The following is a 21,326-nucleotide window of genomic DNA, read 5'->3' as shown; positions in this document are numbered from 1 at the left end:
GACCTGTAGTGCGCCAGCAGAGCACTTTTCATCCCCATATGGGGTGTCTTCTAAATCGGGAGAAATCGGGCTTCAAATTTTGGGGGGTATTTTCTGCTATTACCCTTTTAAAAAATGAAAACATTTTGGGAAACCAAGCATTTTAGGTAAAAAAAATGATTTTTTTTACATATGCAAAAGTCGTGAAACACCTGTAGGGTATTAAGGTTCACATTACCCCTTGTTACGTTCCCCGAGGGGTCTAGTTTTCAAAATGGTATGCCATGTGTTTTTTGTTTTTTTTTGCTGTTCTGGCACCATAGGGGCTTCCTAAATGCAGCATGCCCCCAGAGCAAAATTTGCTTTCAAAAAGCCAAATGTGACTCCTTCTCTTCTGAGACCTGTAGTGCGCCAGCAGAGCACTTTTCACCCCCATATGGGGTGTTTTCTGAATCGGGAGAAATTGGGCTTCAAATTTTGGGGGGTATTTTCTGCTATTATCCTTTTTAAAAATGTAAAATTTTTGGGAAACCAAGCATTTTAGGTAAAAATTTTATTTTTTTTTTACATATGCAAAAGTCGTGAATCACCTGTGGGATATTTAGGTTCACTTTACCCCTTTTTACGTTCCACGAGGGGTCTAGTTTCCAAAATGGTATGCCATGTGTTTTTTTGCTGTCCTGCCACCATAGGGGCTTCCTAAAGTTGACATGCCCCCCAAAAACCATTTGTCGCTCCTTCCCTTCTGAGCCCTCTACTGCGCCCGCTGAATAATTAAATTAACATAGACATATGAGGTATGTGCTTACTCGAGAGAAATTGGGTTTCAAATACAAGTAAAAATTTTCTTTTTTTTACCCCTTGCAAAAATTCAAAAGTTGGGTCTACAAGAGTGTAAAAAATGAAGATTGTGAATTTTCTCCTTCACTTTGCTGCTATTCCTGTGAAACACCTAAAGGATTAATACACTTATTGAATGTCATTTTGAATACTTTGGGGGGTGCAGTTTTTATAATGGGGTCATTTATGGGGTATTTCTAATATGAAGACCCTTCAAATCCACTTCAAACCTGAACTGGTCCATGAAAAATAGCGAGTTTGAAAATTTTGTGAAAAATTTCAAAATTGCTGCTGAACTTTGAAGCCCTCTGGTCTCTTCCAAAAGTAAAAACTCATAAATTGTATGATGCAAACATAAAGTAAACATATTGTATATATGAACCAAAAATTTTTTTTTTGGAATATCCATTTTCCTTACAAGCAGAGAGCTTCAAAGTTAGAAAAATGCAAAATTTTCATTTTTTTCATCAAATTTTGGGATTTTTCACCAAGAAAGGATGCAAGTTACCATAAAATTTTACCACTAAGTTAAAGAAGAATATGTCACAAAAAAACAGTCTCGGAATCAGAATGATAACTAAAAGCATTCCAGAGTTATTAATGTTTAAAATGACAGTGGTCAGAATTGCAAAAAACGCTCTGGTCCTTAAGGTGTAAAATGGCCTGGTCCTTAAGGGGTTAAGTCCCCTCAGGAAGAGTCCCTTGAGTCCATAGGGCTCTCCTGCAGGGCTCTCCTGCAGGGTGCCTCATATAAATGTTATGTATTTGCATTGTGTACATATTGTCTGTATGTATAAAGTTGTATAGTTTGTATACTATGTATAGGACCTTCCTTGGTCATGTGACCTCCTGTCATGTGATATACCCAGAGTTCCTTGGGCACAGGAACCCCAGGCATTAGCAACCAATGGGCTTTAGTCCAGCCCCCTACTGAACATACCTTTATTACAAAACCGTTTTGGGTTGCTTGACGGCGGTTACCATACTGGAAAACCACATCCTGGCGTCACGAACACTAAGGGGTTAACAACATCTTGCCCCCAGGGTTAATACCCCCAGACCCTGCTACATACTGCAACACCCCAGTCACCACAGAACCATTAAATGAAAATATATTAACAGTTACCAGGCAGCTCCTAAAAATAAAGTAACTCCTTTACATATACATGTAGGTTATTGTGCCTTTTAAGGGGTACTCTGGTGGAAAACAATTTTTTTTTTTTTCCAAATCAACTAGTGTTGGAGGATAAGACTCCAGGGAAGCAGTTTGTCATTGTTACCTGACCCTCTGTCGAACCAATGTTGTGATCAGTTATGACAGTAAAATCCCTGCCATACAGGTATGGCTGTAATTTTTGCAAAGCCCAAATCACAGCTAGAGATCCTTCTCTATGACTGCATAGGCCTCTTCTCTAGGCAATAGCTTTCTACTAAGGTAGAGCATGGGGCGTTCGAGTTTACTTGGCTAAGAACAGCCTCCTGCCCAAAATTGGAAGCATCTGTTTGTACCACAAACCTTGTACTGAAATCAAGGGCCTGGAGGACAGGAGAGTTGGACAATGCTGTCTTTAGGGCAGTAAAGGACTTATCACAATCCTCAGGCCAGGTAATTTGATTGGACACCTTTTTTCAAGTCTGTGAGAGTGTTTGCTATCTTACTATAGTCAGGGACAAATCTACGATAATACCCTGCAGTCCCCAAAAAGGACCTGCTTTTACCTCTGGGGATACCCGGTAGGCTACCTGTCTTGGCGGTGGCTGGTCACCCGTATCAACATGGTTGGTGGCCAGGGTAGTTTGCCCTGGCTTCCCAGTAAAGGTGGCACTGAAGCGGCCTACTGCCTGCCTCTTTCTTTCCTCTGAGAGCTTTGGATTGATCTCCACATCCTGAAGGGATCCCTGGCTCTTTGTTTCCTCCACTAGGTCCAGTAAGAGATCACTACCCAGCCCTTCCTCTGGTGCACTGCACACACTGAGTACCACCTCCTCAGTGTCATAGTATTCCTTTAGCATATTAATGTGGTACTGTCTCTGCCTCTGACCTTTCTCATCAAGGGCAACTACATATGTGGTGAGTTCTAGGCACTGCAAAATGGGGAAGGGACCCTCCCTCCCAGGCGGCCTGCAACTTATTCTGCCTGATAGGGTTCAGATCCATTACCTTCTGTCCCACTTCATAGACTTCTGCCTGGACTGTGCTGCTGTGAGGTTGTCATGTACCAGCCCAGTCAATGCCTGCATCCTGTCCCTGAATCTCAGAACATACTCCACCACAGAAGTCTCAGGGGCATGTACCCCCCCTTCCCATTCCCCCCTAACTTTGTGACTGTGGTGTCCCGGTACAGGACCTGGTCCTGTCCCTTGTCTAAAGTCCCCGCAGCTAGAGTCCCTCCATGTCTATAGGGCTCTCCTGTAGGGTTTACCCCTAGTCGCTTCATATAAATTTGTTATTTAACCCCTTAAGGACCAAGCCTAGTTTCACCTTAAGGACAGGCCAATTTTATTTTTGTGTCTTGTTTTTTTCCTCCTCGCCTTCTAAAATCCATAACTCTTTTATATTTCCATCTACAGACCCATATAAGGGCTTGTTTTTTACGTGACCAATTGTACTTTATAACCGCTCATTTTACCATAAAATGTACGGCAAACCCAAAAACATATTTTTTTAGGGAGGAAATTTAAATGAAAACCACAATTTTGCACATTTTGGAGGGGTTCATTTTCCTACTGTACACTTAAGGGTAGAAATGACATGTGTTCTTTATTCTGTTGGTCAATGCGATTAAAATGATACCCATGGCTAGATACTTTTATCTTTTTGTCCCGCTTAAAAAAAATCTAAAACTTTTTGTACAAAATCAGTAATCTAAAATTGCCCTATTTTGACCACCTATAACTTTTTCATTTTTCCGTATATAGGGTGGTATGAGGGCGAATTTTTGTGCCATCATCTGTACTTTTTCTTGATACCACATTTAGATAATTTTTTATAAAATTTTTGTTTTTTAATAAAATGTGACCAAAAAGCAGCATTTTTGGACTTTTTTTTTTTTTTTTTTTTACGTTTACGCCGTTCACCATACGGGTTCCAGTCTCCATGCCCTTTCACCATCCACTGTTGCTCCTCCGTTTGGGGTTTGCTTGCTGTCTGGTATTATCTGCATATTGTTTATTGTATTGCATGCTTCCACTTACTACTATATTTATTGGGCTTATTGCTTGTCTATATGCAATCTTTTCTTTGGAGTTAGCAATGCTTATTTATTCCAAGCATCATGTACAGAGCAGGGTAGGGGTCAGGGGGTCATTACCCCTTCCCCATTGATGTTACCAGGCTTGTGTAGAGCCTTTTTAATTGTTTTTAGACGTTTGTGTCTTCTTGTTTATCAGTGATTTTCTGAATAAAGCTTATTTATACCTATATTTGTTTTTTGGGTGTGAACTATATGTAGTCCACTTTTTCCTTGACATACATTGTACTAGTTTGGCTGCTAGTACCACCCTTTGTCACACTTATTAAATTTTTTGGTTGAGCCCTCCCCTTCCTCTCCTTGCTGTTCACCATACGGAATCATTAACATTATATTTTGATAGATCGGACATTTACGCATGCGGCGATACCAAATATGTTTATTAAAAAAATTATGCTTTTTGGGGGTAAAATGGGAAAAAGGGACAATTTACATTTTTATTGGGGGAGGGGATTTTTCACCTTTTTTTTTTTTTTTTTACATTTTTCAACTTTTTTTTTTTACACTTTTTATGTCCCCATGGGGGACTATGGATAGCAATCATTTGATTGCTAATACTGTTCAGTGCTATGCATAGGACATAGCACTGATAAGTATTATCGGCTATCGGCTCGATCTCAGACCAGAGCAGGAGACGCTGGGAGACGGACGGAAGCAGGTGAGGGGACCTCCGTTCACAGATGATCGGATCGCTGAGGCAGCGCTGCAGGCGATCCGATCATGTATTTTAATGTGCGCATTGCCGCAGATGACGTGATCTGTACTGATCACGGAATCTGAGGGGTAAATGGCGGACATCCGCGCGATCGCGGATGTCGGCCATTACCGTCGGGAAGAAGTTAGTGCCCCTTCTGCTGAGACATTAGGAGCCTCTGCCAGGCCAACACAACCCTCACCACCTGTTGTGGCACCAATACCTGCGCCTACAAGTCCTGCACCCTCAGACTTGCAGAGTGTATGACAGGACATTGATCAGTTAACCAAGGCTGTTAAAGAACTGGCGAGCAGGTCTAGTCCACCTAGTCAAGAGACACTTCCACCCAGAAAACCTGCTCCCCGTCCTGCTAATCCACCTCAGTACCCCCCTGTGAGGCCTCCAGGGACTCAGAGACCTTTCTGTAGTCATTGCAACAAAGCCGGGCATTGGAAAATTCAGTGCTGGCCTTTAAATGGGAATCCCCTGAGGTCGAGGACCGCCCCTCAGGAGCATCATCACTACAGGACTTTCAATGTATGTTGCCCCATGTCCTTATGTGAAAATGATTGTGGAAGGAGTACAGTTAGAGGCCCTTGTTGATATATGTTCCCAGGTATCCACTATTCCGAAAGATGTGTTTTATAGATATTGGGGGCCTGAAATGCTGTGTGAACCAGATGATGTGGATTTTAAAGTGAAGGCAGGGAACGGGAAACCAGTAACCAGGCATGGGTACTGGGAGACAACCATACAAGTGGGAGAGTATGTCCTCCGAGGACAAGGTGTTATTATAACCAATGTTGTAGATAAAGGGGCAGCAGAGTTTATCCTAGGGATGAACATTATGAGGACCTGTTTTGAGGAGATTGTAGGGTCACTGCATGCATCTCTCCCAAACTTGTCGCCCTCAGGCCGGCGAGCTGCGCAACACCATCTGAAGACTCTGCAAGCTGAACAGAAGTTTGTCAACCGCCAAGGGGAGATCTGCCGTGTGAGGATTCAGGTTATGCGGTCTGTGATCCTCCAACCACAGACGGAAACAATCATCTGCTGCCAAGCCCGACCAGGGGTGAAGAATCACGATTATAAGGCCTTGCTGGAGCCAATTCAACTAGAAGAATACACTTTGGTCCGTGCAGCGAGGAGTCTGGTTACCGTATCTAAGGGAAGAGTCCCGGTCCGAGTAGTTAACTTATCGGATGTCGCCACCAGGCTGCCGAAGTATACTCCTGTCGCTCATCTATACCATCTTGGGCCCAAGGATGTACTGACGATGCTGCAGGTAGCCCGACAGTGGACTGCCAAGACTGCTTGTGGAGCCGATAGCAGCTCTCCAGAACCATGGTGGACCCAGCTGCAGATAGGGGTGAGAATACCCCCAGAGATCAAATTGGAGGAGTTATCCAAATGGCCAAGCAATATCAAGAGGCCTTCAGCAAGCACCCCACCGATTTTGATCGGACCACAATGATCCAGCATCGGATCCTAACAGGGGATAGTCCCCCAATCAAGGAAAGACATTGCCCAGTGGCCCCTGGTATGTACCAGATGGTGAAGAAAATGCTGACCGAGATGAAGGAGGATGACGTCATCCGGGAGAGCCAAAGTCCCTGGGCTGCTCCCTTGGTCCTTGTCAAGAAAAAGGATGGGACCATCCGCTTCTGTGTGGATTACCGGAAGCTGAATAACGTCACTCACAAAGATGCCTACCCTCTACCTCGGATTGAGTATAGAGGAGGCGCAAATATTCCCATTTCAAATTTTTATCGCGAATATCGCAAATTCGCAAATATTGGGAATATATTTGCTATATATTCAAAATTGCGAATATTCGCTTTTCTTCCGCATATGCGCATTTGCGCATATTTGCATGTGCAAATATTCGCATATGCGCATATTCACATATGCAAATTTTCGCATATTCCTTCTTTTCACTTGTGGGCCAATTAGAAAGATGCAAATACACTTGTCAGAGGTTATCAACAACATCCCTAGCAACCAAAAGTAAAGTTGCCCACCCCCTCACTGTTTTCTTCCTCAAATACGCGAATATGCGAATATTCACATATGCGAATATTCGCATATGCGAATATGCAAATATAACGAATACGCAAAATTCGCAAATATAGGAAGAATATTCGTCTATATATTCACGAAATATGGCAAATTTGAATATGGGCAATGCCGCTCATCACTATTGAGGAACCTCTGACTGCCCTGGGATCAGCTGCCTACTTCTCTACCCTAGACTTGACCAGTGGATACTGGTAAGTGCCGATGGTGGAAGAAGACCACAAGAAGCCTGCGTTTGTGACCCCCGATGGGGCTCTTCGAGTTCAAGAGTATGCCCTTTGGGCTATGCAATGCCCCTGCCACTTTTCAATGCCTAATGGAATGATGCCTAGGACATCTCAACTTCCAGAGCGTGTTACTATATATGGACGATGTCATTGTCTATTCCAAGACTTATCTGGACCATTTGAAGGAGGTGTTTCAAGTTCTGATTCAACACGGGCTGAAGATTAAACCTTCTAAGTGTCATCAATTGAAGCCATGGATCTATAGTTCCTTCAAGTTGGAGCTCCTCGCCTTGGTCTGGGCAGTGACTGAAAAATTTAAGGACAATCTAGCAGCCCCCCCCCCTGTGTACACCGACAACAACCAGTTGGCACATCTGAATATAGCAAAGTTGGGAGCCATTGAGCAGCGTTGGGCCTCCAGACTGGCCAACTACGACTTTAACATTAAATACAGAAGTGGCAAGTCTAAGGAGAATGCTGATGTACTATCCCGTATGGCTCCTGGCGAAGAACCACCTGTCGAGGACGAGTGGGAAGATGTGGAGATGCCCCTATTCTTTCAAAGGTTCGTGAGTCAAAACGTATTGACAACACAAGAAGACTGTGAACCTAGATCTACCAAGGTTCCCGAGGACCTCTATACGTGGAAGACTCTACAAGATGAGAGTCAAGTCATAAGGGATCTGTTGGACCACCTACTTCTAAAAAAAGGTACCAACCCGTCTACGCCGGTCACAGTGTGACTTTGAATTGAAGAGGTTGTGGTGACAAAGGAACCGACTGTTTATCCACAAAGGGCGGTTGTACAGGAACTCATTGGATCCAGTGTCTGGTGAAAGACTCCATCAGATCCTGATCCCTAGAAGAGATGCTGCCATGGTCCTTAATCATGATCAGTCGGGACACTTTGGGATCCAGAAAATCGAAGCCACCATCAGACAGAGGTTCTATTGGATAGGGATGCGAGGAGACATTGAAAAGTGGTGCGGTGAATGTAATGTCTGCAACATCACCAAGAACCTCCGCAAGGATGCGAGAGCATGCCTTCATCCCATCCAAACCGAAAGTCCTACCAGCTCGTCGCCTTGGATAATGTGAAGTTGTCCTCTACAAGGTCTGGATACACCTACGCCCTCACCATGGTAGACCACTACTGCAAGTGGGTGGTGGTAGCGCCTGTCAAGGACCTCACACCGAAGACTGCTGCGCAGATGTTCTATTCCAACTGGGTCCAGACCCTGGAATGTCCGGAGTCGGTCCTCACGGACCGGGGAACAGCCTTTGAAGCTCAACTGTTTCAAGAACTGTGCCAGTTTCACAACTGCAAGAAGCTTCGGACTACAGCCTACCATCCCCAGGGGAATGGGTTGTTAGAACGCATCAACCAGGTCTTCATACACATTCTGCGAGCAGCGTCCGTATCCAAGCACGAAGAGTGGCCCTGGCTATTGCCTGAACTGTTGGAGATATACAATAATACCATCCACTGCTCCAAGGGGTACACTCCCTTCTTCCTCATGATGGGACAACATGGGTAACTTCCCAAGGACCGAGCATTTGGGCTGCAAGCAGCTTTCAGAAATTCTCCACAAGCCTCACAAGACTGGGTCTCAGGCCATCAAAGGAGAATTCAGGAAGCTAAGGAGATTATTGGGAAGAAAAAGGGGCGAGGCCCAAGAACGTCAGCAGAGAGACTACAACCGCCATGCATCTGCTAAACCGTTACAACTGGGAGACAGAGTCTGGCTGAGGAAGTTTCCCAGAACACACAAGTTGGTTTCCATATGGGAGACGGAACTGTATACGATAACAGTTATGCCCTACCCAGACTCAGACGTCTATGAAGTCCAGAAGACTGGATTTGAACCACAGGTGGTCATCGGAACCGGATTAAATTTTGCCTCAAAGAGGACTTAGCAGAACCGCCTTCTCCTGCTCCCACAGCTGCTAGACCCGGGAGGGAATATGTCCCAGGAGAAGGGATCCATCTGTCAATGGATATTTTGATGTTCTCACTCCATCAACCTGCGATGTTCTGTGGCGTGCCCTATCCAGTTCCAGCACAGCCGTCTCTGGTTTCCTCACCTGCTGTAAGTTTGTCTCCTGTAATAACTCCAGCAAGATCAGAACCAATCTCACCAATCCCCATGGGTTCTCCCAGTCCAGAGTTAAGTGCAACCCCTGCGTCCAGTCCTCAAGCTGGTCGCTCTGGGATTGAAGTCACGAGAGTTCAAACAGAAGGAGAAGACACTCCTGAAACCCAAGAGGTGGTGTTGCATCGGTCTCAAAGGTCGACCCAAGGAAATATCCCCCTCAGATACCAAGACTGGCTCTATTCATTCAATACAATGTACACATAGTACATTATACAAAATTCATTAGTGTACATTCAGAATCCAGTACATATAACTTAGAAATATATATATATCTATCTATCACACACAACAACATATTTCTTAGGAACTGTAACATGCTATATCTCAGTTCTATACCACTGTTTATGCACTAATGTGTCATTTTGTCTCTTACGTGTTCAGGATGCTCTTCCTGGCCAGAAGGTGCTCCTCTAGCTCAATAAAAAAAATGCACAAATCCAGAAAGGTAACAGTATGTCATTGTTATCTAGTTCAGACAGTTCTAGGGGTAGGTGTGTAGAACCTATAGACCCTAGTAACCAAGGCATTGGGCAGGAAGCCTCAGGCAACCCAATCTGCAACCAGTGTATAACGGTAGAAAATGAATATGTGGTATAATAAATGTTTGGTCTAATATTTGCTATCTGTCAAAGGAAAAAAAATTGTGAGATCTGTTAAAGTGTGTAGAAGCCTTGCTGTCACTATACATACTTCATAGTCAGTGATTAAACAGTCAAAAATCTGTCAGTCAAACATCTAGAATCATATATCCTTAATGTTATGCATAGTCAATAATGCAGTCTTATGTGCTAAACCAAGAAAAGAAAAAAACAAGGTAATATCCTGTTTATGGGATCCTGTTAGTGTAAATAGTACTAGTATGTTTCATCTCTATATAGTATTATTTATCTTTATATAGTATTATAGCTTGCTTATAACTTGTTTTCATGTGAATTTTGGAGCTTGTATGGACATTTCACTATGCACAAAGACTCTATACCGTTACTCATCTACAGCCTGAATACGGACATTTGTATTAATGCTCAGGACTACATCCGGCCCTATGGCCATTCCATTCCTTTACCTAGGGAATGTACGTTGAGGACGACTTATGTCAAGAAAGGGGGTTTGTGGTGTCCCGGTACAGGACCTGGTCCTGTCCCTTGTCTAAAGTCCCAGCAGCTAGAGTCCCTCCATGACTATAGGGCACTCCTGTAGGGTTTACCCCTAGTCACCTCATATAAATGTGTTATTTAATGTATATATATATATATATATATATATATATATATATAATTTAATGTATAGGAAATATATGTATAGGACCTTAGTGGTCACGTGATACACAGTTGTAATGTATAAAATGCTTAAGGACCTTTGGAGGTCTTGTGATGTTCATAACTTACAGGTTTGCTGACCAATGAGCTTAGTCCAGCCTCTTATTATATAAAGGGCTGTAGTCAATCAATTCTCTCTCTTAGTTCTGGATTATCAAGCCAAGCAGATCCCACCAACTCATCAGCATCAATTCAATTCAAGCTAGGCCCTGCAGCCACAAAACGTGAGTTACTCAAAGCTCAAACTACTGAATCCTGTTTGACTACTATCAGCTCAAATATTCTAAAAGAGTAGCACGGTGGCTAGCATCAAAAGCTCATTGCTTCCAAGTCCCAGCAAACCTGTGAGGAACCTGTATCCCGGTTCACTCTTGAAAAGACTGTTATGTTCAATACCATTGCATAAAATCTGCAAGTAAACTTTCTTCAGTTTACTTCATAAAATCTGCTATGGACATTCCATTATTTCTCCCTGCTGTTTGTGGGACGGTTGGCGGTAGGAACATTACTATTGAGGAAACCTCACCCTGGCATCACGACATTCAAGGGTCAATACCACCAGACCCTACACTATTACCGCAACACCCTAGACACCATTACTTTCTCCCGGCACCACACGACCATACAATAATTCAAAGGGCGAGAAACTTGCAGACTCTTGGGGTACCACCCTGTAAGCATATAACAGATAGGGTAAATACTTTACCCAGTCTCTGCGCTCCGATTCTACAAAGGTTTTCAACATTTGTTTCAAGGTCCCATTGAACCTCTCACAGAGACCATTTGTTTGGGTTTGGTATGGGCTTGCTACCAAGTGCTGTACATTCACCTTCTTACAGAGACTTTGCATTAGATTGGACATGAACGGTGTGCCCTGATCAGTGAGCATTTCTTTGGGGAATCCCACCCTGCAAAATATACTGATCAGTGCATCTGCCATCTTATCTGCCCGGATGGAGGATAAGGCAACAGCCTCAGGGTACCTGGTTGCATAATCCACCACAGTAAGAATAAATTGTTTCCCTGTGCTGCTAGGTATAGCTAGAGGCCCCAAAATATCCACTGACACTCATTCAAAAGATACCGATATGACTGGTAGGGGCACTAGGGGAACACGAGTAACATCCCCAGGCTTACCCACCCTCTGGCAGACACAACAGGATCTACAGTAATTTGCAACAGCAGTACCCATACCTGGCCAGTAGAAATTGTGTGGCAACCAGGACTTTGTCTTGGCCACTCCCAAATGTCCTGCCAGGGGGGTCTCATGAGCTAACCTCAGCAGCTCTTTCCTGTACTGGCTAGGAACTACTAACTGCCTGTCTCTCTCCTGGGGCCCTAGCATGCCTTTGGAAAGGGACTCCCAGTGCAAGATATTGTCTTCCCAATATACCCGATGCCCATCGGTGTCAGCACCTGGCTGTTCAGCACGTTGTCCCAGCCCTTCAAGGGAAGGGTCACTGCGCAGAGCTTTCCGGAAATGCTTATTGCCCTCCACCCATCTTGTGGCATCAGAGAGCACATTTCCCTCAGGTGAACTAGCATCTTCACCTTCCTCTGCTTTGGTTTGCAAGTCAAACAGCTTGCCCCTTTCATCACCATCCTCCCTTCTTTTTACAGCTGCAGCCCTGACACGCTGTTGATGTGTTACCACTGCCACCATTGGTATACCTCCCTGGGGTTTACCTTTCTCCCCCTCAGTCCCAGACATAACAATGTTATAGGCATCATACACAGGCCCATCACTCCTTCTCTCCTCCTCCTCCTCCTCAGCCATCTTAGGCTCACAGGATTGGGACATATCAATCAGTGCTGGTCCCTCATTCTTTTTTTTTTTTCTTTTTTTTTTATCTTTATTTACAATTTTCAAGTATACAAAAAGGACAGGAGACTCTCTCCTGATGTACATAGGACAAAACATTTTGAAAACAATGGTGTAACCAGCAATCAAGAAGACCATATCAGGTCTCATTGCAGTATTCAAATCCCTCTCCCCCACAGACAGTAAAGAGAAAGCAACAAAAGGAGGTCAAATAAATTGTCATGAATGACTACCAAAAGTTCTTCATAGGGTCATGAGGCCACCCCACCACGAAACACGCGAAGAGCACAATATCAAATACCATGAGGAAGTTTAAAGGGGTTATCCAGGAAAAAACTTTTTTTTATATATCAACTGGCTCCAGAAAGTTAAACAGATTTCTAAATTACTTCTATTAAAAAATCTTAATCCTTTCAGTACTTATGAGCTTCTGAAGTTTAGGTTGTTCTTTTCTGTCTAAGTAATCTCTGATGACACGTGTCTCGGGAACTGCCCAGTTTAGAAGAGGTTTGCTATGGGAATTTGCTTCTAAACTGGGCGTTTCCCGAGAAACGTGTCATCAGAGATTACTTAGACAGAAAAGAACAACCTTAACTTCAGAAGCTCATAAGTACTAAAAGGATTAAGATTTTTTAATAGAAGTAATTTACAAATCTGTTTAACTTTCTGGAACCAGTTGATATATAAAAAAAAGTTTTTTCCTGGAATACCCCTTTAAGCCGTCCCTCATACTTACAAGTCACCAGGGGCACACCAAACCCTCCCCCTATCCCATCTCCACTAGGTTTTGGCACTGGTAATTCATTGTCATCACATTTTTCAATACACCCCATTTCACTTTTGGAAAACATCACTGGTTCAGTCACAGGTAAACATTTATCAATCCCCTGCACTCCCTCCCAGTTATCACATTTCACAGTGTCTCCCAAAGTCTCGCACAGTACCTCAGAAGGAACCGGGCTCTCTCCTAGCCCATCTGGTGTGCAGGTAGTGTCCTCCGGAGCATAATGACAGAACATCCAACCCAAATCATTCCCCAGCAGAACATTAACATTGTCCTCAGAGACCCCCACCTCCTGCAAACCTTTGCCTGTACCCCAATCTAGGGACACACGGGCCATGGGTACAGCAGGTCACACACCTCCAATTCCTTTTAAAGTCATGGTTCTTCCAGGGATGATGTCCTCTGTATCCACCACTTCAGGCCGCACCAAGGTAAATGAGGCTCCAGAATCTTGTAAACTCACTGTCACCCGGACACCCACAGTTACACACAGTTACACTCGGACACCCACAGTTCTCCACTGCTCCAGAAACCAGAAGAACGGCTGTGTGTCCTCCAGCTGCCAGTGGAGAATTCTTCTTATTGGGGCAAGTGGCACTCAGGTGCCCAGTTTTATTGCATCTGTAACATTGGCGGGTGTCCCCTTGACCCAATGTGGCTCCTGTTCCTTTTGATGATGATGGCAAGAATTTCTCAGCTGGCCTGGTGGTGCTTTGTGGTTGTGTGGCTCCCCTGCAGGTATTTGCTCCAGCTTGTGCAGATCCACGCTTTGCTGCTGGTGCCCGGTTATTAGCAAAGTCATCTAGTACAGCTGCTTCCGCTGCTATCTTGGGCTTGCGGTCCATAATCCACTCTCTTGCTTCAAAACTCCATGTTTGGAGATACTGATCCAGGACCATCAAGTTATCCAGGGCCTTATAAGTAGTGACTTGTAAGCCATCAGTCCATTGCCTGAATGCAGTCTGTGGCACTTTGTTGCAAAATCTGAAATCTCTTCCAATAAGCCTCTGGAGTCAGATTAAAACTTTTTAGCAGGGCAGATTTTATTGCCTCATAGTCCTGGTCACTTTCAAAGGGAACAGAAGCAAATACATCCAGAGCTTTCCCTCGCAACCGTGGGGTAAGATATTGTCCCCACTGTTCCTTTGGTAGATGGAACTGCCAGTAAACCTCAGGAACACATCCAGATCACCATCTTTCTCCAACATTGGGAAATGTTCCAAGCGAGGTTTGTGGTCTCCTTGATCCTGCACATCACTGCATGCGGATAAAGCATCCCCTCTCAGCCTCAGAACTTCTAATTCATGCCTCCGCTGGGCATCTCTTTCTGCGGCTCGTGCCTCTCTCTCTGCAGTTTGGTACTGAAGAAGCAGTTGGAGTTTTATATTAGCATCCACATTCCCATAGTGTTGTAAGGCAGTCTGCATATAAGAGTCCAAGGCCTCATGTGGAGTACTGTCCTGATGGGGAGTAATGTTGTATTCCCCAGGAGATATCAGTCCTTGGGTTTCAGCTGTAGAACTTTGCCTCATGTCACTCAGCTCTGCTGCATGGGCATCAAACTCCACAAGATCAGCAATAAGTTATTCCTTGTTCTTTCCTGCAGTAGGGTTCTCCTTTTCTTGGCACATTAGCTCCAGTGCAGGCTTTGACTGCTTGCCATATACCTCCATTTTCTGAGATGAGAGAGAGGAGGTAAAACAGGAGATGGTGAGGGCAGAACTGTCTTGCACTCTTTTTGTATGTCTTTTAAACCAGCACTGAGTTCTGTCTTTGGAATTTACACACAAGAATATGTATGCAATTTCTTTTAGTGCTAAGATTTCCTTACAGGTAAAATCCAGCAAGCACTAAAAATCTCTAAATATATCCCGACGCTGCCACCAGTTGTCACGATCATACCCTTTCGGTCCAGCCAAGATGCTAGAAAGAGTGTGATGGTGCAAGGGTTAAAGCCACCAGACCTCTGGGTATCCACTACTAGTCCCAGCAAGTCATCAAATTAACCCTTTGCTAAACGTGTTTCACCAGAGCTTCCTTCAGAAAGGTGAGCTCCTATATTTAGGGATAAAAGACCAGAGCTGATTATTTAAACATTTAATATGAAAAAAGGTATCACAGTGCTACATATAAAATAAACATAGACATAAAAAAATATATAAAATAGTTCGGCAAAACAAGTGCAGAAATCAAAAAGAAAAGTCCTTACAGCATAATGGTATAGCAGTCCTTGTGAGTGAGAGTCCAGCTGTATCTTAGGATGTCATGACAGCTTTTGCCACAGGCTTGAACAAAGGGTTGTCCAGCATCTCAGTTTTATAGTGGCTTTTTAGGAGGGAAAAGGGAATTTATCTGACCCCACAAGGTATGGAAGAAACTGCCATCCCTCTTTCCTGGTCCCTTATCTTAGTTTGTTTTATGATGGCCACAGTGCCTGACTTCAAAGGAGGTATAACACAAATAGACAGACCCCCCCCCCCCCAATAAAACTGGAATACATAATACACAGTCCGAATGAACCCTCACCCATGTCTTAGATTGTACATCATACACAAATGCAATTATAATACACATGTATAATTCCATAATCAGGCCTTGGGCCTAACAGTGACCCACAATGCTAAATTTTTTATGCACTTTACTTAATTTCACTCCACAAATATTTTTTTGAGGTAACGTGAAAAGTGTCATTACAAAGTAGAATTGGTCCCACAAAAATGGGACATTTAGTAGTTTTTTTTTTTTGCTTACAATTGTCGCAAAAAAGTCGCATTTACGACTACTCTATTATTCGTGCAACTTTTTGATTGTGCAGTGCCCTAAGCAAAAAAGAAAAAAGAAACTTGCTTACCAAAGCAAAAAGTGATTTTTGACTTACAGTGGTCAGAGATTTATTACGTGTAAAAGTCGCATTGCATGAAAAAACCTACTAAATTGACTCCAGCTCAGACATGGAGCAGAAAAAGCCACTACCAAAGCAAAATAAAATAAAAAATGCTTGCGTGAAAGAAATTTATCAGGTTGAAACCAGTTGATAAATAAGTCATACATAAGCAAAAAAAAATTGTAAGAAAAAAATAACTAAAAAAAGCAATACATAAGCAAACAATGATAAATGTCCCCCCATAAGACTCTGTGGTAAGAATTATTTAAGAGATTTCTTTATAAAAGAGAGGGACTGAAAACAAATACTACACAATGAAAATTGGCTTGGTGATTGAAGGGTTAAAGGCTATATTTATTCAATAATTGTTTAGCTTTTAGTCTCTAGCATCTTACCCCATCCTCATAAAGATCACTACCCTGTGGAAAGGATATATATAACGCTTCAGTTATTACATTATAACTTTAATTAACTTTGGCTACACTTTATCTACTAAACGTTGTTGATTTAAGAAAAATATATATCTATTTCAACACCTATGCGCAATTAATATTCTCAGTAATTATTAGATAAGATTTTGTTTTTAATCTAATCTTACATAAATAATTTTACTTAGAACCTGAAAATATTAAAATTGAATTCAATGAGAATTGTAAAATTTTCCCTGTTGGTGACAATTTTTATTACATTTGGTTTTTCTGTATTTTAGTCAGGTGAATCGATTTGTAAAATATAATTACATTCTATATGTAAATATTGCATAATTTTTTTAATTTTTAATAATGGGTATTTAAACTTATAACACTTATACTCCAAAGATTTAGGCAGGCTTGTGGTCGCGTACCCTGCACTCAGGTACATCACTTAAAGGGGTTAGGGATTTAGACATGGTGTACATGATTACAAAAGAAAGGGGCAAGGCATCCCACAAGTTTCAGGCTGACAATCCAAAGTGGATTGTTAGCATGTCTCAGGCTAATCATGATCGGCTTTTTTATGGTTTATGGAAAACAGCAAAATTTTGCCTTGCTAACTTAAAAATTACTTTAAAAATTGTGATTTGACTGCAATGTGCAAATATGCCGTCATGGCCGTAAATGTTGGCACCCCTGAAATTTTTCAAGAAAATGAAGTATTTCTCACAGAAAAGGATTGCAGTAACACGTTTTGCTATACACATGTTTATTCCCTTTGTGTATATTGGAACTAAACCAAAAAAAGGGAGGAAAAAAAGCAAATTGAACATAATGTCACACCAAACTCCAAAAATGGTCTGGACAAAATTATTGGCACCCTTAATATTTGGTTGCACACCCTTCGGAAAGAAAAACTGAAATCAGTCGTTTCCCATAACCATCAATAAGCTTCTTACACCTCTCAGCCAGAATGTTGGACCTTTGCAAACTGCTCCAGGTCTCTCTTATTGGAAGGGCGCCTTTTCCCAACAGCAATTTTGAAGGGGTATTCCAGGAATTCTTTTTATTTGATTATGCTACAAGGGCTGTAAAGTTTGTGTAGTTCATAGTATAGTGTCTGTACCTGCGTGTGACAGTTTTCTTACAATTCTTCTTTGATTTTCACCCCGATATTTATTTTTAACAGCATACAAAATGACTGTTGTCTCTGATTTTTCCCAGGCTGCAATGCGACCGAGACCTGACTCACTAGTCAGCTGACTATAGGGAGCCTGTCTGCTTCAATGGGTGGAGCAATCGCTTGGTGGGAGAGATATCAATCTGAAACTAATGCAACAGCTGTAGGCACCCTGATTGAAAACCACAGGTCTTTTGAATGGATGCAGCTCATTTATGTTTCAATGGGTGGGGGGGGGCTGATGTGTGGGAGGGAGGAAAATGGAATTATGGGATTTGTAGTAAAATACCAGTTCACAAAAAGCTAGCCACAGTATTATGGTAATCTCACAACGTAGCCATTTAGCCCCAAGACAAGCGCAGATCCTTCCTAAGCATGTCCATTACTGTCTGCCAGGTACGTACTAAAATCACCTTATGGTGGATAACCTCTTTGAGATCTCTCCACAGGTGATCAATGGGATTTAGATCTGAACTCATTGCTGCCACTTCAGAACTCTCTAGAGCTTTGTTACTATTTCTGGGTGCTTTTTGACGTATGTTTGGGGTCATTGTCCTGCTGGAAGACCCAAGATCTTGCATGCAAACCCAGCTTTCTGACACTTGGCTGTACAGTGCGACCCAAACTCTGTTGGTAATCCTCAGATTTCATGATGCCATGCACACAATTAAGGTACCCAGTGCCAGAGGAAGCAAAACAACACCAAAACATAATTGAACCTCCACCATATTTCACTGTAAGTACTGTGTTCTTTTCTTTGTAGGCCTCATTCCATTTTTGGTAAACAGTAGAATGATGTGCTTTACCAAAAAGCTCTATCTTGGTCTCATCTGTCCACAAGATGTTTTCCCTGAAGGATTTTGGCTTAATCAAGTTCATTTTGGAAAAATGTAGTCTTGCTTTTTTATGTCTCTGTGTCAGCAGTGGGGTCCTCCTGGGTCTCCTGCCATAGCGTTTCATTTCATTTAAATGTTGACGGATAGTTCGCTGTGACACTGATGCTCCCTAAGCCTGCAGGACAGCTTGAATATCTTGGAACTTGTTTGGGGCTGCTTTTCCACCATCTGGACTATCCTGCATTTACAATTTTTATAAATGTTTCTCTTCTGTGTATGCCCAGGGAGATTAGCTACAGTGCTATGGGTTGCAAACGTCTTGATAATGTTGCGCACTGTAGACAAAGGCAAATCAAGATCTCTGGAGATAACATAGTAACACAGTTCATAAGGTTGAAAAAAGACCAGAGTCCATCAAGTTCAACCTATAACCCTAATAAGTCCCTATTGAGTTGAGTTGATACAGAGGAAGGCAAAAAAAACCTCATACTAGAGGTAAAAATTCCTTCCCGACTCCAATATGGCAGTCAGAACAAATCCCTGGATCAACCTTCTGTCCCTATAAATCTAGTATACATAACCAGCAATGTTATTACTCTCCAAAAATGCATCCATCCACTTTTTGAACTCTTACAGAGTTCACCATAACCACCTCCTCCGGGAGAGAATTCCACAGTCTCACTGCTCTTACAGTAAAGAACCCCTGTCTTTGCTGGTGTAGAAACCATCTTTCCTCTAAACGGAGAGGATGTCCCCTTGTTATTGATACAGTCCTGGGTATAAATAGATCATGGGAGAGATGGACTTGTAACCTTGAGGTTGTTGATATTTTTCCACAATTTTGGTTCTCAAGTCCTCAGACAGTTCTCTTCTCCTCTTTCTGTAGTCCATGCTTAGGGTGGCACACACAGACACACAATGCAAAGACTAAGTGAACTTCTCTCCTTTTTATCTGCCTTCAGGTGTGGTTTTTATATTGCCCACACCAGTTACTTGCCCCAGGTGAGTTTAAAGGAACATCACATGCTTGAAACAATCTTATTTTTCCACAATTTTGTAAGGGTGCCAATCATTTTGTCCAGCCCATTTTTGGAGTTTGGTGTGACATTATGTCCAAATTGGCATTGCTAGGGTTAGTGTCACCTGGTGCGGTAAAAAATGGTCTCACCCCCCAGATGACCCCCCCCCCACCTCCGCATTAGTAATTTTTTTAGCCTGTTGTGATGGACGCCAGTGGAGTAGCACGTTTCAGAAACTTATTTCCAGTATAATAATTAAATATACCAATTGCCAAGAATGGTGACATGCTAGAGAAGTTTTTACCATTTAAAACTACAGCTCCCAGTATGACCTAAGCAGTAATAAGGTTCTGCTGGGAGTTGTAGTTTCACACATCATAACTGCATAGCTGTGAATACAGGTGACGTCTTCTCTATAGTGTTTCTTTATATAATTCAGCTGGTACATACCACCAGGTCCAGCTAAATCTTCTCTCTGCAGAAGTTGATGCCCAGACGGCTCCTCACTATGTCAATTCTGATCCTCTATATGAAAACAATAATTATTATAACCATGCCAGACAGTATGCCCATGAATATAATACGAACACGCAGTGCATCCTCTAAATATAATACCATGACACACTGTACCCTCTGAATATAATACTGCCACACACTGCACTCTCTGAATATATTACTACCACACACTGCACACTCTGAATATAATACTGCCACACACTGCACTCTCTGAATATAATACTACCACACACTGCGCTCTCTGAATATAACACTGCCACACACTGTACCCTCTGAACATAATACTGCGACACACTGCACTCTCTGAATATAATACTGCCACACACTGCGCTCTCTGAATATAATACTGCCACACACTGCACTCTCTGAATATAATACTGCCACACACTGCACTCTCTGAATATAATACTGCCACACACTGTGCTCTCCTGAATATAGTACTGCCACACACACACTGGGCCCTGTGATTATAATACTTCCACACACTGCGCCCTCTAAATATAATACTACACCATTTGAATATACTACAACACTCTGTGCCCTTTGTATATAACCTTGTTTTTCAGTGAAGATTTTATGATGCCACTGTGCCCCAGAATTAATGGTGCCACTGTGCCCCAGAATTAATGGTGCCACTGTGCCCCAGAATTAATGATGCCATTGTGCCCCAGAATTAATTATGCTGCTGTGCCCCCAGAATTAATTATGTCACTGTGCCCCCAGAATGAATTATACCACTCTGCCCCCAATATTAATGATACCACTGTTCCCCAGAATTATTGATGTCATGTGCCCCCAGAATAAATTATGCCGCTGTGCCCCCAGAATTAATTATACCACTGTTCCCCAGAATTATTGACGTCATGTGCCCCCAGAATAAAGGATGCCGCTGTCCCCCCAGAATAAATGATGCCGCTGTCCCCTCAGAATAAATGATGCCGCTGTCCCCCCAGAATAAATGATGCCGCTGTCCCCTCAGAATAAATGATGCCGCTGTCCCCCCAGAATAAATGATGCCGCTGTCCCCCCAGAATAAATTATGCCGCTGTCCCCCCAGAATAAATGATGCCGCTGTCCCCCCAGATGATGCCGTTGTGCCCCCAGAATTAATAATGCCACTGTGCCCCAGAATTAATGATGTCACGGTGCCCCCAGAATTAATTATACCACTGTGCCCCCAGAATTAATTATACCTCTGCGCCCCCAGAATTAATTATACCACTGTGCCCCAGAATTAATTATGCCACTGTGCCCCCAGAATTAATTATGCCACTGTGCCCTGGTATATTATGCTGGATGATGGGGGTGCTCCTGCCAGGAAGATATTGCTGCC

The 21,326-nt window shown here is 42.8% G+C and overlaps 1 long non-coding RNA gene across 1 annotated transcript in view; it reads right to left on the bottom strand.

Annotated features, from left to right (window-relative positions):
• LOC130295967 (uncharacterized) overlaps positions 1 to 19,997 on the bottom strand; it is a 32,582-nt gene extending 12,585 nt beyond the window's left edge. Inside the window, exon 1 of the long non-coding RNA XR_008849077.1 lies at positions 19,928 to 19,997. This is a non-coding gene — a long non-coding RNA (uncharacterized LOC130295967). The remainder of the gene's footprint in view (positions 1 to 19,927) is intronic.
• Between the last annotated feature and the right edge of the window lie 1,329 nt (positions 19,998 to 21,326).

The sequence above is a fragment of the Hyla sarda genome, chromosome 11, assembly GCF_029499605.1.
Source record: "Hyla sarda isolate aHylSar1 chromosome 11, aHylSar1.hap1, whole genome shotgun sequence".
NCBI lineage: Eukaryota > Metazoa > Chordata > Amphibia > Anura > Hylidae > Hyla > Hyla sarda.
The sequence above is the reverse complement of the archived record's forward strand: the minus strand, read 5'-3'. Positions and strand labels throughout refer to the sequence as shown.